This window comes from Eulemur rufifrons, chromosome 8 (assembly GCF_041146395.1).
Source record: "Eulemur rufifrons isolate Redbay chromosome 8, OSU_ERuf_1, whole genome shotgun sequence".
NCBI classification, from domain to species: Eukaryota; Metazoa; Chordata; class Mammalia; order Primates; family Lemuridae; genus Eulemur; species Eulemur rufifrons.
The window spans coordinates 54,490,574-54,499,014 of record NC_090990.1 but is presented as its reverse complement, the minus strand read 5'-3'; positions in this window follow the sequence as shown (position 1 = coordinate 54,499,014).

The following is an 8,441-nucleotide window of genomic DNA, read 5'->3' as shown; positions in this document are numbered from 1 at the left end:
ATCTAAAGTGCCCCATTGTACTGGTTGTTGTATCTTCCTGATCTCCTCTGATATGTGACAGTTTTTTGATCCTTTTCTTGCTTTTGATGACTTCAGCAATCTTCAGGAGTACTGGCCAGGTATCCACTAGAATATCCCCTACCCCATTCAGGATTTGGCAGTGGTTTTTCTTGTGATTGAACTGGGGTTATGGGTTTTTGCGAAGAGCACCATAGAAGAAATGTGACGTCACTGGTAATGTTAGCCTTCATCACTTGGCTAAGGTAGAATTTGCCCAGATTTCACCTGTGTAGTTAGTGTTTCTCCTTTAAACCATTCTGTTTTTTCAAACCAAGTTTTACTAAGGGTAGCCCATCCTCAGAGTAGGGCTGTGGTAATGAAGCTCCTCCTATTGTTGGAGGTGAGTATCTATACATATTTGGAATTCTATAAGAAAAATTTGTTTATATTCGTATGTATTTGTGTATATTTTATACTTGTTACTTATTTTGTTGCTTAATTTGTTCCAGCTTTGGCCATTGGGAGTTTTTTCATATTGACTCGTTTGTCCTTTGACATGCCTCCATTCCCCAATAAAAGGGAAAGTAGATGATGAAGAGAAGGAGGGAAGAATTGTTGGAGAGGTATCAGAGGAGGGAAATGGGATCTAGAGCCATGTTTGGGGGTTGGGGAACTTCAACCTTAAATAGGAGCTTTGACAATCAATTACAGTATCAGGAGGGCTGGGTCCAGATTGCCTTAAAGCCAAGTTTGTAATCATTGAGAGTGACCAGTAAACATCTTAGGGGTTTTTTTTCCCAGCCACATGTAACTACACAGGAAGTTTATATAAGGGTACAGTATGTTGTAACATATATAGATACAAAAGATAAACGTAATAAGTAATAATTCTTAATGTCTATTTAACTAAAGGATACTAGGATAAGAAATATTCACAATAACTAGGTAAATTGCTAAATACCTAAATGATTAAAAAGATTTTTAAGGAAAGCTATACGACTTTATTCAAGGAAATAAAAATACCTGGATTCAAAGCTAAAAATACATAGGACACCCACTTTCCTTAACCATGACTTAGTGGGGGAAAGCTAGTCTCTCGATATCTGGGGGATTGGTTCCAGGACCTCATGGATACCAAATTGGAGGATGCTCTAGTACCTTATATAAAATGGCATAGTATTTGCATATAAACTATGCATGTCCTCCCATATATGTTTTAAATCATCTTTAGATTACTTATAATACCTCACACAGTGCCTACACATCACTTCATTCACATGGGTTCAGTGTAGTACTCGACACAGCAAATTCGAGTTTTGCTTTTGGAAACTTTGGAATTTTTTCCGCTGAATATTTTCAGTCCATGTTTGAATCCATGAATATGGAATCCGTGGATACGAAGGGCGTCCTCAAGTTAGAGATAGTCTTTGATAAAATGGGAACAACCAGTTTTGTGCCTGAATAAAGAGGCAAACTGTTAAGGAATTGACTTGGCAGTCTTGAAGGGCAAGTTGAGTAAGGTGAGCTAAAGTTATTTTCTTGCAAAAATTCTGACAATTTGATAATGTTCTAAGGGAAACAAAAATATTGTGACTTTGGGAAATCTTGGAAAAAGAGAAGGAACTTTTAATGCTGTCAATTAAATTGGACCACATTAAAACACTGAAAACAGTGATAAAGACCTTAGCGTTGAACTCAGAACAATTGATTTTTGCATCTACCTTAAAATGAAACATCTGTGGCCTGTTATCAGTGAGGTTATTACAAAGGCTGAGTACCTGCAACCTAAATGTGATGTGAAGTAATTTAATGGGTATGATTCAGTGGTAGAGTTCACAGTGATACTGGATTTCTACCTATTCTGCTGGAATCAAAGTGTCTGATTTGGATTTTTACTTTATGGTAGGTGTATGGACTCTGAGGATGTTCTTTATGCCTAAATTGTTACACCTATAAAGTGAATATAATAGAGTCTGCCTTGTAGGAATTAAATGAAGTTCCATAAATGATTATTGTAGTCTCTGGCACATAGGTATATAGCAAATATTGGCAGGTATTTTTACCTCCTGCCCCTGCCTTCAGAGATTATACACACACACACACAAGCTCTTTCATTCCCAGATGGCTATTTCCTACTTAAATCATTTCTAGAACACCAGATCCATATATCTAGTTGCCTTCTGTGTATCTTTGTTTAAATGTCAGGCAATTCATATTTAAATGCATCTTAAATCCTCTGTCCACCAAAACCAGTATCACATATTTCACATTAATAAATAGCATTATTAGTAACATGGGAATCTTAAATTTCCTTTTTTCGTTCCCACTGCAAAGTCTGATTTACCTAGAATTGAGAATTCTACCTCCATTAATTGTTCCATTATTATTTTTTTTTTATTTATTTACTTATTTTTTTTTTTTTTTTTGAGACAGAGTCTCGCTCTGTTACCCGTGTTAGGGCGAGAGTGCCATGGCGTCAGCCTAGCTCACAGTAACCTCTAACTCCTGGGCTAAAGCAATCCTGCCTCAGCCTCCCAAGTATCTGGGACTACAGGCATGTGCCACCATACCTGGCTAATTTTTTCTATATATTTTTAGTTGTCCAGCTATTTTCTTTCTATTTTTAGTAGAGATGGGGTCTCGCTCTTGCTCAGGCTGGTCTTGAACTCCTAAGCTCAAACGATCCGCCTGCCTCGGCCTCCCAGAGTGCTAGGATTACAGGCGTGAGCCACCGAGCCACACCAACTGTTCCATTATTAACACTACCAACTGCTTTAATTACGGGCTGGGATATGGCAGTTGCCTGCTAAATGTCCATCTGGCATATGGTAGTTTTTTGTAGTATTTGCTGAATGACTGTTTCACTAAGCATTAGTGCTTTCATCACTGATGCCAGACTACTCTTACTGACAAGCAACTCTATTCATGTCATTTATTTGATTAAAACCTTTCAGTGCCTTCCCATGGCTTTCAGAATTAAACCAAAATCCTTTTACACATTACTAAAAGTTCATGGGTTTTTTTTTTTGTTTTTTTTTTTTTTTGCAGTCACACTAACCCCAGCCTCCAATTTCAGCATAAGTAGGAACACTGAACCTATATACTAGCAATGTTAACCATGCTGACTTAGTGATATTAATAGATTTTCATCTTTGTATAAGTTTTTGATACTTGTAATGCTGTACGCACACCCCACTGCCATTCCTTTCTCATTCCAGCTTCATGACTCAATTCAGAACACTAGGATGCCTTCCCTGGTTCCTCTTGAGTTTCCACAGGAATTAGGTGAAAATCCTGAAAGGGCTCGTCTTTACTGAGTATCCTTAACCCTTAACATAGTCTTTGTCATTATAGAGCAAATGCTCTGTATTTGATTAGGGAGTCAGTTAATATCTGTTAAGAGACTTTGATTAATTGTATTGTTCCCCCATTACTAATACAGAATAAATGCTTATTTTTACAGAAAAACATTCTTTGATTGCTAAAAGAGTTTTTATTCTGAAGTTATATCTTTGCAAAATAGATCATCCTGGAAACTAGTCATTAAACTTAAGTGTTGACAAAGCATTTTTGTCTGTTAGTCTAAGAAGGCCATTTCTTCACAAGCTGAAAAAAGTTTGAAGTTACCAGTTCAGCTATAATTCAGTGGAAGATAGTTTCATACAAGTAAACTATTCACTGTCCTCAATTTTCTATTTACATTATGCCAACTGTATTTTATTACAGACAACTAAGATAGGTTGAGAAACAAAGGCAGCCTCACTATATCACCAATGATGGAAGCATTAAAAATTACTACACTGAAAGTAAGACTTGTGGTCAACTATTAGCTTTATTCCTAACATGCCACTTGATCCTTTCCAAAAATATTAACCTAAGGAACTTTGAATTGGCAAATTCATTTACTGCTAAGTGTATGATGACCCTTGAAATAGGTGCAGTGGTTTGCATCATTTGCAAGATAAGCAAGTTTTTATAAAAAGCAATTTGCCTGTTAATTGAGTTCATAGTAGCTTGGTATATGTTAAAGTAACTGTCTTATAAATATAATTAGTTATTTAGAACAATAGGCATATTTACTAGATATAACCAAATTTAGTAAGTATCTTTGCAAATCTGTAAAAGCTTTAATAGAAAAAAATAACACAAAATACATTATTGCTTGATAACTAGAGCAGTAAAGTAGATTTTATTGGCAAAAATGATTTGGCTATTTACTTGCGCTTATATAACACTAACTGTTAGGAGTTCTTTCTGTGGTCAGCAATGAAATAAAAACCTGAAAGTCAAAAACAAATTGTTAGAGAAAAGTATGTCTGATGAATTTTGGTCCCATTCTGTTAATCCTCTTGGTGACACATTACCTCTGTAATAAGCTGTTGACTGTGAACTTGTCAAGGATGTTGGTTTTTCAGCAATTACTTCACCTCATCAGAATTCTGATCAGGAAAAATAAACTATCTGCATTCTTAAAATAATGTATTAGAGCTTAAGAATTTTAATCTGTAGTGACCATATGAGAGCAGGAAATATTTGCACACTTGTAAGTGGTGTGATTGGAATTAACAAGATTGTGTTGCCCTATATCACACTCAAAACCATGTCTCCAGTTGTTACTCATGCATTAGAATCTCAGAAGAGGAAAGGTCAATTTAGTTCATTCTTCACCAGAAATGAAAATCACATCAATACTTCTCAGGGTGCACACCCAGTACCACAGAACCTATGGTACTAAAATCCTGGGATAGAAGAGTGCTGAGAAGGAAGAAAAAATATAGTAATGAAATAGTATGTTTTGCGTTGGCTCCAAATTAACAATAATGAAAATGTGTCTAAACTCCAGGCTTCTCATAAGGCATTCCATATCATAGTCTGAAATAAGTACCTGACCATAAAAAAACTAAGTTTGGTAAATCAATTGGAGAGTAATAATCCTAACCTGGTTTCCTCTACATTTGAGAGACTATTCATCTGTCAGCAAAGGATAGGAGGGAAGCAATGTCAAGGTTTATAGTTAATTTAGATGCAAAAGAAAATCTTGTTCAAGGACTCCAAAGGCTAATATATTTAACACTTTATATTAAACACATTGAGCATTTATTTTAGGAACCACTGCATTTTGTATCATGAATCAGTGTTCTTGATTATATTTGCTGGGGCTATTGGAATCAATATGACCAATATTTGTAAAATCCTTAATTTATTTCATCGAAGAATATGTTAGCACAGGACTTTTAAGTGATGATTTGGAAGTAGCCTAATTAGAATATTAGCAGTGTCAGCATTTAGAACATATTAGTGAATTATGTTAATTCATTCTAGCCAGTGAACTAAGTAATTAGTGAAATAGCACAATATTCTAGTAGATCTTGAAGCAAGGAAAACAATTACAAATTCTGGTTAGTATTACGAAGGAAATAAAAAGTAGGGCTGGCTGTATATTACTCTAGATAGGATGGTAAGAAGACCAACTAAGGGTCAGGCAAATTATCCTTGGAAGCAGAATTCTTTTGTGCCAGAGGAAGTATAAATCCGTTCTTGGAAATGATGAGAAGCCAATGAATCAGTGAATGGCTTAGGAAAAAATGGTATAAGACAGGGTTGTAGAATTCAAGGCCCTATCACACAAGCCTTGTAGGCCATAGAAAGGAATGTACATTATGTGCTAAAAACAGGTGGAAAATATGGAAAGGTTTGAAGTGACCTAGTTAGTTTTGATATAAAAAGGTTGCTGCTTGAAATATAGATCAGAAAGAGATATACTGGATGGGAAGGGGGTGGTTTAAGAGGAAGAAAAAAACAAGGTCTGTTCAGTTTTTAAGTAATTATAAGTGTAATACACTTCAGTTAATCCTGAGTATCAGACTGGATTAAAATAAATTCACAAACCCAATTATGTCTTTGTAAGATGTTTCAGAATAAGAACACAGTTTGAAAATAAGAGAATGGGAAAAATTAAAATTTGGAATTAAACATGCCTGTGGGTCAAAGAAATGACAATGGAATTTATTTGGATGAAAGAATGAAAATAAAATTTTTGACAACTATGGGATTAAGCTAAAGCAGTGCTTAGACATGTATGACTTGGAAAGTCTGTTTTAGGGAAAATGAAGTTAAATCTTAAGCTTCCTCTTCAAGAATACTGGAAAATAATGACAGATCAAACAAGTTAGAGGGTGAGAAAAACAAGCAGAGGACTCTACTTCTGGCCAAGATTTACCATTCTGTCTGAAACTAGACAAAATATGTCAAGCAGCATTTTTCAGTACATTTAACATAAGGCTGTGGAAGACATACCTGAGAAAGGAAAAGGCAATCCCCGTTCATGCTCCCAGCATACTCCCTCGAGTTTTGTAGGATACATTATGGGGACTCTCCTAGATGGAACTCTGCAATCTTCCTGAATTGAGATGAAGAAGGGGATTACAGGAAGCCCAAAGCCATTAAGGTTGATATGGAGGTTACCAGAGAGGAGAGATTCCTCTTCAAGTCTTCAGATGAGTACAGCCTTTGAGGAAACAACTACAAATGCAAGAAGCTTGAGAAGCCCCAAACAGAGAATACACGAAGATAATTAACAGCAATAAAACTTTAAAAAGAGTTAAAATCAATGATAAAATCTGAAGGCAACCAAAGCAAAAAAAGATGTATTATATAGAGGAAGAATGGTGAGAATGACACACTTCTCAGAGGCAAGCAAGCCAAAAGGTGCTCCACATTTTAATGTACTGAAAGAAAAAACAGCTTAGTATTCTATCTTCTGTGAAAATATCTTACAAAAGTGCAGGTGACATACAAACTTCATCTCTTAAAAATACGAATTCAACATCTCTAGTACAAAAAATAAAGGATGTCCTTTTGGCATAAGAAAAGTATCAGATGGAAATCTGGTTCTACCCAAAAGTGAGAACACAGGAAATGCTAACCGTGGGTAAATATAAAATACTTCCTTGGTACGTAAATCTCTTCAAAAGATAACTGGCTATTTAAAACATATATTTTGGGGCACTTATATGTACACAAAAATTACACAGCAACAATACCACATAGGCCAAAAGGGGAGAAATGAAAATGTACTATATATACAAAGTGGCATATCATCTTAAAGGTAGACTGATAATTTAACATACATTCTGTAAACCCCAAGGCACCCTCTAAACATAGCAAAGAGTTATACATAATAAGTCCATAAAGGAGTGGGAAAAATAGGATCATATGTACCTGTTCCAAAAGCCAGAAAAAAGAAACCACAGCCAGGTGTGGTGGCTCACACCTGTAAATACCTGCTACTCAAGAGGCTGAGGCAGAAGGGCTTGGAAACCAGGAGTTAAAGCTGCAGTAAAGTATAATTGTGCTATAAAACTGAAGCCTGGGTGACAGAGTAGGACCCCACCTCTTAAAAAAACAACAAATGGGACAGAGAGCAAATAGACTGGCCAGCCATAGCAACAATGATACTAAAAGTCAGTGATCAAACACCCTAGTTGTAAGACAGCACTTGTCACAGTGGATAAAAAAAACAAGACCTGTATGTGCTGACAGGAAACACTGGAAACAGGAAGACACTACAAGGTTACAAATAAAAGGATGAGGGAAAAAATGATAGCAAATGAAAAGATCTGAAGGAATCAAAGCTGAGGTGGTATTTCTGAAAAGTAGATTTTGGAACAAAGAATATTAGGGATAAAGAAGGTCCTTTCATAATGATGGAGTCAAATAAAACATATTAAACATTTATGTACCTATTAAATGTCAAAATATACCAAACAAAAATTGATATAATTCCATGGCAAAAATAGGGATCCACAATAAAAGAGATTCCTACACCTCTCTCATTGATGTAGAAAATCAGTAAGGCTATAGAAGACTTGAAAAACACTGTCAACCAACTTGCCCTAATTGACATTTACACGTTATTCTTAAGTATACATGGAACATTTATGGAAATAGGCCATATCTAGGGCACAAGTATATGCTATCGTTCCATTATATGAAGTTCAAGAATATAGCATTTTAACTATTGTGACAGAAGTCAAAATAATGATTATGTCTTGGGTCAAGGTGGTTACTAATTGGGTTGGGACACAAGGATCCTTCCTAGTGGTTACAATTCTATATATGAATTTGGATGGTGGTTACAATTGTGTGTATATATGTAAAAATATGAAGCTACACAATTAACAGTTTTGCACTTTGCTGTGTGTATGTTAATACCTGAAAACATAGCAAGAGCCACCTAGAAATACAAATATTCCAATGGAATAGAATAAGAAAATACAGAAAAGATTTCAAGCCTATATGGGAATTTTTAAAAAACTTTTTGGCAATAATTTTAGATTTACATAAATGTTGAAAAGATATGGTTCCCCTACAGCCCTCGTCCAGTTTTCTCTATTGTTAATACACTACCATAGCATATTTATAAAAAATAAGAGGCCAAT